We start from the raw sequence: 11,094 nt of genomic DNA on the forward strand, positions 1-11,094 counted from the left end.
AGGCCCGGTTCCAGACCTTTCTCCCCTCACTGCATTGGCATTTAAGTTGATCCTATGATTGAGAATGGCTTTGATTGTTTGCTGGGCACTGGCAGAATGAGGCCAAGGTTTTCTTCTTGTTCTGGGGAGCTGATCCATCTCCCGCATTGCCATTATTAATGTGCTCCACCTCTGCAATGAGTGTACCCTCACATCAGGGGAGGGAGGGACTGTGCTCAGGAAAACACAGACATCTTTCCTTGTATTGACAATTAGCAGCCACAGTTGGATATTGCTATTGGAGACCTGATAACCACTCTCCAGTCACTGGACTGTCGTGGTTCCAATACCAGTTCATCGCTACAGCAACAAGGGGAAAACCTGAACCCCTGAGATGCCTTCCATTCTCCCTCCCACTCAGTGGGTATGTGGGTGGGGAAGACCTTTGTCCTTGCTGATCTGCTCACCTATGAGAGATTCATTGACGGCCATTATATCTTATGCCCAGAGTCAAAGGACTTTGCGTCCTACTGTTCATGGTCCCCTTAGTCCCTATGTTGTCCCAACTGTGCATTCAGATTGGAATTGCTGAGTGAAGGTAAAAGGCTTCATTTCTCATTATCTGTCTCCCACCATCCCCAAGAGCCCCTCAGACACATTCTGGGAGTGGAATCCATGATGGAGAAGTCAAAGATGATGCACTTCATCTGCAACCTCCAGACACAGCATAGTCTGTTCCACCCCAGTGGCAATACCTTTCCCTGTCCTGTGGGGATCTCAAGACAGGCACATGTATCAGTGAAACCTCATAATGCCCCTGAGGAACAAGATAAGAAGATTAAATAGAGAGTGGACTTGCTTTACACCTACCAAGGAAATGCAGCCACATCTGAGGTGAAGTGCAGCAGCTGAGTAACATATGCACCGACATCCCACACCACGTTTGGATGAAGGATGAAGACGTGATTGTATCTGCCCCTTATTAGAAATGTGCTTAATGGAATCAGCTTCACATTAGAATCAAAACCCCAAGACCAAATACCAAAAGCCTGGTACAGTGTGCCCTTTTTTTCCATTGCTTATTAGGATCTTCTTGCTTTATCACTTAAGCCACTTATTAGAATAAAAATCCTCAACCATAATCAATGTGTAGAAGCTTTTCCTCCTGCCAGCTGCTAGAATCCAGTCTACTTCAGGTCACACTGCCTGTGTGTGTGCATGTGTTCTCTATGCAGGCAGGTTGAAAGTTAATAGTAATGAATGAGTAAAACACAATGAAGTGCTGAAACTGGACAGAGTTTCTTGATGAAACTCTGTAGGGTGTTTTTCTTTGCTCGCTTTATGGTGCTTGTTAGAATAGCTGCTTATTAGAATCAGAAGTGCTCTGTCTGATGTGATCATAATAAGCTGTGGACTCTGTCCTTTGTCTGAATAAAATTGCACTGGGGCAGACAGCAATTACCCATCCTGGAATTTCACCAGAAAGATTGGTTGAACAGACTCACAAAAATGTTCCTTAATTACCACTCAGCACTCGGGACCTTGTAACGCAGCCCCTCCCCCATTACTAAGGAGAAGAGGGCCAGGGAGCAACAGGCTGGCCCCAGGACTCTGTAAAAACTGCCAGGAGTTAAGAAGTTCTGGCAAAAGAAGCAGCAAGCCCCCCACTTTTCTCTCCTCCCCTGCATTGGGGAAAGTTCAATCAATGCCTGAAATGCAGAGTCTGTGGGAATTAGGCAATGATAGATAGGCCTGGTGGAGAAGTGGCTGGTCCAGTGACTCAAGGGGGGGTGGGGAGGGCATGACTGTGGGCTTTGTAAGGCCAGGACCCTTGCTGAGACTTCAGTGTGGCATTGACTTAGATCAGGGAAGAAGCTCCAGACCATAATGGCTGAAGGCAGATCAGCAATCCCCCTGCACTGAGGGTAAGTCATTTATATGTTTATCCTTTATTGTTGCATCAGACTGGAGGATTGGGAGTGGTGGAGGGGAGTTTTGGAGGCCACGGGAGAGCACTTGGGGAGGCACTGATGCTGTGTAGAGAAAGGTAAAAAATTGTGAGGTGGCATCCCAGAGGATATGGAGAAAGGGCCTCAAGCCCCAAAATGACTGTGTAGGCAGGCCCAGAGCCCAGGAGGACTCAAGAGCCAGAGGGCTTTCAACCCAAAGGACTATATAGATGGGGGAATAGAAAAAGGGCCCAAAGTCCGTAGGCCTGAATGAGAGGGCCTGAACTCCACTTGGGTGAGGGCAAAAGCTCAAGGATGACTAGATGATGATCAGCATGGAGCAGGCACCAGAGGTCTAACTCTGGTTTTTGAAGGCAGCCTCCTAAGATACAGAGAAATTAGAACAGTGGAAACATGGCAGGCTAGCAACTAAGGCTAGTTTTAGCAAGCTGGCATGGGGGTACTGACCTATTGCAGGTTCTAGGAGATGCCACGGACACCCCTGGGAAGTGCTAGGCAGTTACAGTACTTCGTACGACAAGACTTCCAGCCACAAGAACCTCCCACCTCCAAGCTGGAATGTACTGGGCTCATCTTAATCATCAACACCACCTCTTCATAGTGCTTGCCTGCATGGGCAACTGGTGCCTCTTGAGTTGGCGGGGGGGCATGTGCACCCTGACACCAGTCAGTGACTGGGGAGGGGGGGTCCCTCGGTGGCCAATATTGCTCACCAAAAAGTGGCTACACTGCTTCCAGAAGTCCCACGGCTACTTCCAGAAGTGACGTGGCCGCTTTTGCTGGCAGCCCCACTCCCTGACTGGTGCTTGCGGGGCTGGGTGGGCCACCGGTGCTCCCACCTGCCCCCCTGCCCATTGCCTAAACAGGGAGTGTGGCCTGACAGGGGGTGCACCAGAGCTCTCAGGGGGTGCACGTGCACCCCCATGTACCTCCTACGTGTCACCACTGCTTGCCTGGTCATGGAAGGTCAAGTAGTGACTTGGTAAGATGCTACCTGCATGAAGAACAGACGTGTTGCCAGCAACAGTTTTAATGTCTCTCCTTTTGAGACTGGGATAAGGCCTAGAGGTCCTACTGTGCTGAGCAAAAGCCAGGTCTAGCCTCAGAGCCCTGTGCCAAGATGGTAATAGTAATGTCCTGCTCTGTATGTGGATAAAGTCCTAGCAGCATAACTGTGCTTTGCACTAGTATAACTTATACTAGCCCTTCTCCCTCAAGTGAAATTAAGACAGGCTGCTGAAAGCCCAGTCTTTTGACACACTTGGGTCTTCACAAAAGGGTTCTATCTGCACAGCTGTATCCACTAGGGATCACTCACCCTCACCCATCTGAATGACTTGGATAGCCTTTGTCTGAGACAGCCACTGGCCCAGGGAGCTTACAGTCTACATGGGTACAACAGGAGGCACAGGGAGGTGAAGACCACCCAGCCCATGGGTGGTAGAGGCAAGAATGAAAGCCAGGAGCCTGGACCACCTGCCTGTATGTGTCAGTCACCTCAGTTTCTCTGAGCCTTCTATGCCACAGACCCTCTTGGAAGAAGGCATGGAAATGTTGCTGCTAGAGTTGGAGAAACATTTGGAAGGGAGGGAGTACTCTGAAAACTGTCTCTTGCTACTTGAATCCTGACAACAGAGACTGGCCTGTCCCACTTCACTGGTGACAAAGGTTTCCTTCTGTGCTGCAGTTAATGTTCAACTGCAGCCCCTTGAGCATCTCATATGGGCTTGTTTCAGCAGAGGCCTGGAGAGGGTGCAGGAGGGAGAGAGGAGGTCCCAGTACAGTTGGGGGGAGGCGGGGAGCAGCAGCCTCCTTCCATGTCCCCCCCCAGGGATAGGTTGAGAGTTGTACAGGGTCTGTTTTTAGGAACAGTGGCAGATTCAAGAGCTGGGCCGACTCCGAAGGGACACACAAAACAAACAGCCTGCCATCTGCTCTATTGTCCTGGAATAGCGGCTGGGGGAAGCAGGGAGGAAGGAGCGAGAACTAGAGTGATGGAGGGAAAGGGACAGACAGAAGGAGGAAGAGAAGCAAAGGAAATGGGAAAGAGGGAAGGAGTGCAGAGATGAAAACAAGAAGGAAGGAGAGAAAGCAAATGATTAAGAGGAAGATAGGAGTGAGGGTGAGAGAAAGGAGAATGGGAAAAGAGAGGCTGGGAGGAATGGGAGAAGGGATGGCCTAGAGGTGCATGTGGGGGTAACTTAGGGGATGGCAGGGAGGCCAGAGCCTGTAGGGTGTTACACAGAACCCCCTCTGAGGGGCAGTGCACAGACCAAGAGGCAGTAATTTCTCCCCCTTGGCCAGGCTGGTATCTGGCCCATTTAGCACTCCTTCTTTCCAAGTGTTGTCCCCTACCACAGCAGCTTTGGTCCCAGTTCCAAGCTGGCAGGAGATCCAGATTGCAAAAGAAACAAACAGGACTTAGTGGCCTGTGTAGCCATTCCCCCTCCACCCCCGCTCTCATCCTCGCCTGCATTGGCTTTTATTGAGTGCCGTAAGGCAGGGATTGAACTCCCGGCTTGGCAGCAGTGTAAATAACAGCAACATTGGCCTCTCCAGCCTGGGAGGGAGGAGGGCTGGTTTTAATCAAAGGTAAATAACAGCCAGTATTCTCTGACCCTTAATCCAATTTCCTAGAGCTGGAAAATAATGTTCCAGCCCAGACATGTGCCCCTGGCCCACTGGAGAGGAACAGCAGTGGCTGAAATAAGAGCCCAGGCATCAACCAGCTGCTCTGTACAGACAGAGCTCCAGAGACCAGAGATGAGAAGGGCCCAGTTGGACAGTTAGTGTGGCCTGACCAGCCTGTGCACATGGTCCTTCACAGCATGTGCTTCCCCACCTCCAGGGTTAGCTGTCCCCAGCCCAGGGGCTGCCAATACATCCCTATGGACAATGAGTGCTTCCTCGCACATTTCATATCCCTGTATAGTGTACCCTGGTCCATCCCACAGAGAAATGTGCCCTAGCCAAAGCCTTACATCCAGCCCCTTCTGAACATTGAGGTGTTTTAGGTGGAAGGTGGAGGTCTTGGGACCATCCCAAATAATGTGTGCGTTTCAGGTAGGTAACTAATGGTGGAGACTGCTATCTAGGCCAAAGCAGTTGAGGACCCTATCAGATCTTCAAGGTTAGCTTCCTTACTCCACTTAACCCGTCGTGTGGTGAGATACTTTTCCAGCATCCCCAGTGATGTGGCGAACACACTGTGGCTATCTGCAAGGCTACTGCCCACCCTCTATTCTTATATTGTATGTGGTTATGGCAGGAGTCACCAAGTCCAATGGTACATACAGTCTCGCTGTCCAGTTTCCCCATCTTCAGTTTGGGAAGACATGCTTGTGTTGCTGTTAATAGCAGCCACACAGGCTCTGGTTGGGGAGAGCTGTGAGTGGCAGGGGAGTTTGCCCTCTGCCTTGCTCTCTGATTTGAGTTGGATCTTGAGGCAGTTCCCAAAAGCAAAGCTCCCCTGCTGAGTAGATCCTTGAACAAAGGGGTTGGCTCTCCTCTTTGCTCCAGTACTGGTATAGGTCTGTACAGGAAGGGAGTTACACCTGCTATATACCAGACTCCATGTCACTGATTTAATCTCCTCTGAGAAGCTGAGCTGCAAGCCCCTGAAATCTGATATAGTTCAAGAGAGATGTGTGATAATGCCAGAATTGGGCCCTGGAGTCAAAAGAAGAGGTGATACCATTTGTGCCAAGATGCCAGTGGTATCTTTGGGGGACCCAGTACTACCAGATCGATCATACTTAGCCCTTCCAAAAGTAGTTCCCATTCACACCTTCCCCTCCCACCTCCCCAAGCCAGGGTGACTCATCCTCACTCACCTATTGCTTGTCCTGTCCTTGTCTCCTATTGGTCAATGCTGCCCATCCAAGCTCAATTAAAGTCAGTGTGGGTTCACCTCCCTGTGCTACAACCATACCTTCACCAGCAGCATAGATGTAGCCCACGGATCCATGTCCCTGAGAGCCTGAGCCCTGCTGTGTGTATGGTCCCCTCAGTGAGGAACTGATTCCACCCTGCAGAGAGTCCATGTCCATTCAGTTATGACATTCCCTTCCTCACAGGGCTGTGAGCACACAGGCTCCCCCTTCCTTCAAGTGGGAGAGGAGCTCGGTGCTGAAGGGGGTCTCACTCTTCATCTAGTCTTTGTCAGACTTGCAGCCTTGAACCCAGGACCTTAGTCTGACCAGCATAACAGCATACCACCAACCTATCACCCTGCTGCTGGTCCCAAAAGCTGAAAGGGGCCTGCCTAAAGCCTCCCATAGTGTCTGAGATGCCATTCTTCCTGATCTAAGAGGTTGCACCTCTGGTAACTCTGTCTGCTTCTGACCTCCTGATTCCTGACTTGGCTCACTTGTAAACTTTATTCACCTCCTGACCTCCTGGTTTTCTGACCCAGCTTGTCCCTGGACTCTGTTTGCTGTCTCTAACTCTGGTTCCTACCAGAATACAGCAACCTGTATATGGCCCCCAGGCCTGGCTGCCCATACTCTGGTATTGATAGCCCTGAGGTTTTGTGCCACACATATGGAGCCATTAATTGTCAGCCCAGACCCAGCTCTGACCCCAGATGGACCTAACTCCAGCACTAAAAAGGGAGAGGAAATCATTTTTCTATTGCATCCATTTAGTCCGTGTTTCCCTCTACTAATCCCACTTAAATCCTCCCTGCCCTTCTACCTCCTATCCCATCCTAGGAATCCCACATTTTTCTCAGTGCAGTTAGCAGAATCCTTCCAGATTTAGAACAGGAGCTACGAGATGCATCCTAGGGGACACCCCTGCTTCATGGGCCCTCTTTGCCTCTGCCTAAGGCCATGTGCCAGCTTCAGAGGTCTTCAGATGTGAACAGAGGGGAGCATGGATGGATGTGGAAGGGCTCAGAGGAGAAAGAGGGATGTGGGCACTGACAGGCTGTGGGATCCCACCCAGATTTTACCTCCCTGCGTGTGTAGTGAGGCCAGGTAGGCTTCAGCACCATGGACAGGGCAGTGACACTCAGTCTCACCCAACTGCCCCACAGGTCCCCTTTCACCAGGAGGAACTGGGCTGATCTGGAGGCCCCTTCACTGCATAACTGGGGTCTGGCTCCTAAACAGCAGAGGCTTTCATTGCACAGCCTGTTTTGCTCCAGCTTACACACATAGAGGCCGAATTTATGGCTCTAAATATGCAGCTGCTCTGAAGCAGTGGCTTAGATGCAGGTTATTTTTTGCAGATAAATCCTCTTTTCTATCAGAGTGGACATCAGGCAATCCCCCCAGCTCCCTCCCCTGTCCTCTCCCTCTGCCTTTCCCCTTCTCTCTCTGCCTCTGCATTTTTCTGTTTCTCTCTTCCCTTTCTCAGCATCTCAGTTTCTTTCTCTCCACGTTTTTCTCCCCATTCTGTTTTCCTGCAGCCACCTCCCTGCATACATACTTTTCCCTTCTGTCCTTATCCTTCTTAGAATCTCAGTGTTTCTTCCCTTCTTTTTTCCAGTTAATTGTGAAGAGATACAAGGGAAATAAATACATTCTTTCTCCTCCCCCACACTCCCCTCCTTCTCCAAACCCTTCTCAGCTGGTCATTTTCACAGAGCTGCAAGTTAATCAGAGAGCTGTCTCTTTTGCCCTGGAGTCCTGTACATATGGATCAGCCACAGAATACTTGGGGGGAGGGGGAGAGCAGAGGGGTCATCTGCCAGGGCACTATTGCAGCTGATGAAGCCTCGAATACTTTGCAGAAGTCTTAACCATTTCAAATCAAGGCCCTTCCATCACAGCTGGTGTTTCTGCATTTTAGGGTATCACCCAAGATCTGTACAAAAAAAAAAAAGGAATCAATGGGGAATTAGGACCACAGGCACCTGTGTGCTTTTGCTGTGGGTGCAAGAGGTTGTTAGGTAGTAGATAGATACATAGAAAGTTTCATTTAGCTGTTGTCTGGCTTTTGCAGGAGCTCTAAAAAAAATCCACAATCCTCACTTCTCTGCCTTACAGTACATGCTCATGCAAAACAATGGACATCGTTCTGGGGTAGGACCTCATATGGACACTCAGATGACAGGAAGAGTAAGAAAGATGCCAGAGTCCATCACAGCCAAGAAGGGCCCAAAATCCCCATTGAATTCTCCTCTCATGAGGGTTTTGGATCTACAGACCATCCCAGAAAGACACAGAAATCTAGTCTGGTTTTCTACCTGCTGCCACTTCGTGCCACAGTCCATTCCAGAAAGGCAGAGGAATCCAGCTCAGGCCTTCCCTCTGTAGCTACGCAAACTCAGATGGGCACCAGAGTGGGCTCTGATTATTTACTCGGCAGGATACTAGTAACTCTTATTGACTTCAGTGGTAGTAACTGGTCTCCTGCAGGGCAAGAATTGGGCCTGAGGATTTATGTGCCGGCTTGGAGGAATAGCTAATTTGGAATAATCAGATCATTTTGCCTGTATTTCCTCATGTTTGCAAGATTCCAGGGGCAGTTTCAAAACCCCTGCCATCTCCTGGTTTTTTGTCAGTCGCACCTTCTAAGGTATTTAGTACTATAACAGGTGGGTGCTGAGCTCAAAACCAGAGTCAAGCCATGCCTCCCTTTTCACAAGAGGGTGTTCTTTATCATATTCCCTTTATCTCTGTAGCTTAGGGGTGCTTAACCTCTGGCCTGCAGGCTGGATTTAGGCCACACACACACACCTATGCATGCACCCACAGACTGACCCTGAGTACTGCCCAGATGCTGGATTTGGGCTGCAGACTGACCCCATGCCACTCAAATGGCCTGCAGGCCAGAAAGTTGAGCACCACTGCTGTAGCTCGTTTAAGACCAGATATTCTGTTCCCTTTAACAATGGACTTCTTGGAGACGTGACTCCTGTCATATAGATGACTGCACCTGTTTCAGCTCCTTTGTGCTTTGTTCTGCAGCAGGACCAGGAAGGAGGGGTGAGTAGATAGGTATGGAAAAACAGCAGAACCTGATTTTCAATATTTGTATCTCAGCAAGCCAGAACACAGCATCAAGAATTGCTCAGAAACCACTTGAGAAACAGACTGGTTTCCTCTTGAGATGGATTTCCCCACTCATAAGGCAGCTCTCATGATGTTTTTACCAAACAAATTTCCTAAACTGAGGTAGCACTAAATACCTTCAGTTAGTACAATCAGAGCTGAGCCCAGCTTGGTGCTGGCTGAACACTTTCTTAGGGCCTGGGTATTCAGGTGGGGTATGTGTGTTGGGGCTGCCTCTAATTAAAATATGGAAAAAAATCCAATTTATTTACTGCCCCTGATGTCACATAAATGGGGCAATGGGGATAGCCAAGGCAGCTTCACTTGTACTCCTAGGTCCCCATTCAACAGGGCACTTCAGTGTGTGTGCTTGTGTGTATCCTTAGCCCGGGAAGGAGTTTCACAGAAGTCAATTAAACTGTTTCTTAAGCACATACTCAAGTCCTGGGCTACAGCAGAGATCTAGCCAGTTTGTAGTTACTTCTGATTTCTGGTTCTCTCCTGCTGGCAAGATAGTTGGCTTGCAGGGAAATGCTTTTCTTAACAAAGCAATTTTATTTTCCCAGAACGTATGGGGTTTTTCCTCTCTACGCAGGAACATTCTTGCAAACATTGCCATTGATGTTTTGTTTAGGTTTTTACAAAGCTTGAATTGTTGCTGTAAACTGACCAGCTGATAGCAATGGACCTTCACATCCTGGAAGATGCTGAGTTTCTTTGGTTACGTCTGAAACGCAAGGAAACCAGGAAGCTCAGCACCTGGCAAGATCCATTTCTGAAGTCCACACCTCTCTGAGTCCTGAGAACACCCTTTGTGATGAGTTGGGAAGCAGATGGATTCTCCCGCCCCAGGTCCAACTTCCCCATAGTGGGCTTTTCATTCATAGTAATGCCATTATGTAACGGCATCTTTGACCACAGGGATCTCAAGGAAGGCAACAACCTTCCCAACCCCTTGTCAGTTAAGAAAATGAGGCACAGGCTCAGGATCAGCTCTTTAGCTGGTATAAAAGAGTTTGATCCACAATGGCTTCATTTTACATGGGCTGAGGATCTGGCCTGAAGCAACACAGGAATGTAGTGGCAGAGCTAGGGTTAGTCCTGAGGAGTCCTGCCTCCACCCAGTCCAATGCTCTGATTGTCCAGCCTTTGACTGTCTATTCTCCCTCACTGAGGCACCATCTCTTTGCTCTCCACGGAGCTAGGAAAATCAAGCAAGGGTAACAGTAGGGTAACAGGGGGAAAGATGCTTATGCTGGCTTGATAACAGGCCCTCTCTGGGAGAATTAAAGGGGGTATGTTGTCTCTGTAGCCACTGAGACTTCAACAAGGAAAGGCTCATACTCTGAGGCAAGGTCCTTCTCTGCCCTCTGCCACAACTCAGCCTGAAACCTGAATTATACTTAGCCTCTGGGGAAAGGTCTTACCCACTTTGGCAGGCCTGGCCACCTCTCCACCTTTATTTGCTGTCAGAGTGGAAGGGGCAGGGAAGAGGAGGGATGGACCCATCACCCCCAAATGCTGAGAATGTATCCAAATAGCCCTGAGGGGCCCCTGATGTGTCTCTGCAGCAACAGGAAGAGAGACAGCCATGTGTGCACACATGCAAGCACACCCAGACAGAGGCAGGCACAGATTTATCACCATTTACATGCTGCACTTCTCCAAGGATTTCCCATCACGCTTGCTCACTGGCTCCGTGGTGGCCACTGAGACGGTGCTGGCTAGCATTAATGCTGCCAATGGACTGATTTGCAAACCTGATCAAGCTGGGATGGCTAAGGCAGTGGGGGGAGGAGGAGAATTTGAGAGTAGACTATCTGCAGGAGAGTTACTAAGTGTGTGTGTGTGCATGTGTGTGTGTAGGAGAGAGGATGCAGGGTTTTGGGGATTATGAGGAGCTGGCAGGCCAGACAGAGTTCCAGCAGGGGGCACTCCAACACCGCTGCTCACCCCCTGGACTGAGCCTTGTGTCTAAGAGCAGGCACGTTTCCAGAAGCCAGTTTCCCCTTCCCTGTGTCTTAGCCTGCTTGTACAGTTTGGAGTGTATGTGTGTGTGTGTTTGTTGGTGAAGAGGTGGCAAATAGAGATCTTTTCAGGCAGAGGAAGAGGGCAAAGCTACTTTCATTTCTACAAGCTGCAGC

Source organism: Alligator sinensis, unplaced genomic scaffold, assembly GCF_000455745.1.
Source record: "Alligator sinensis unplaced genomic scaffold, ASM45574v1 scaffold215_3, whole genome shotgun sequence".
Lineage (NCBI taxonomy): Eukaryota > Metazoa > Chordata > Crocodylia > Alligatoridae > Alligator > Alligator sinensis.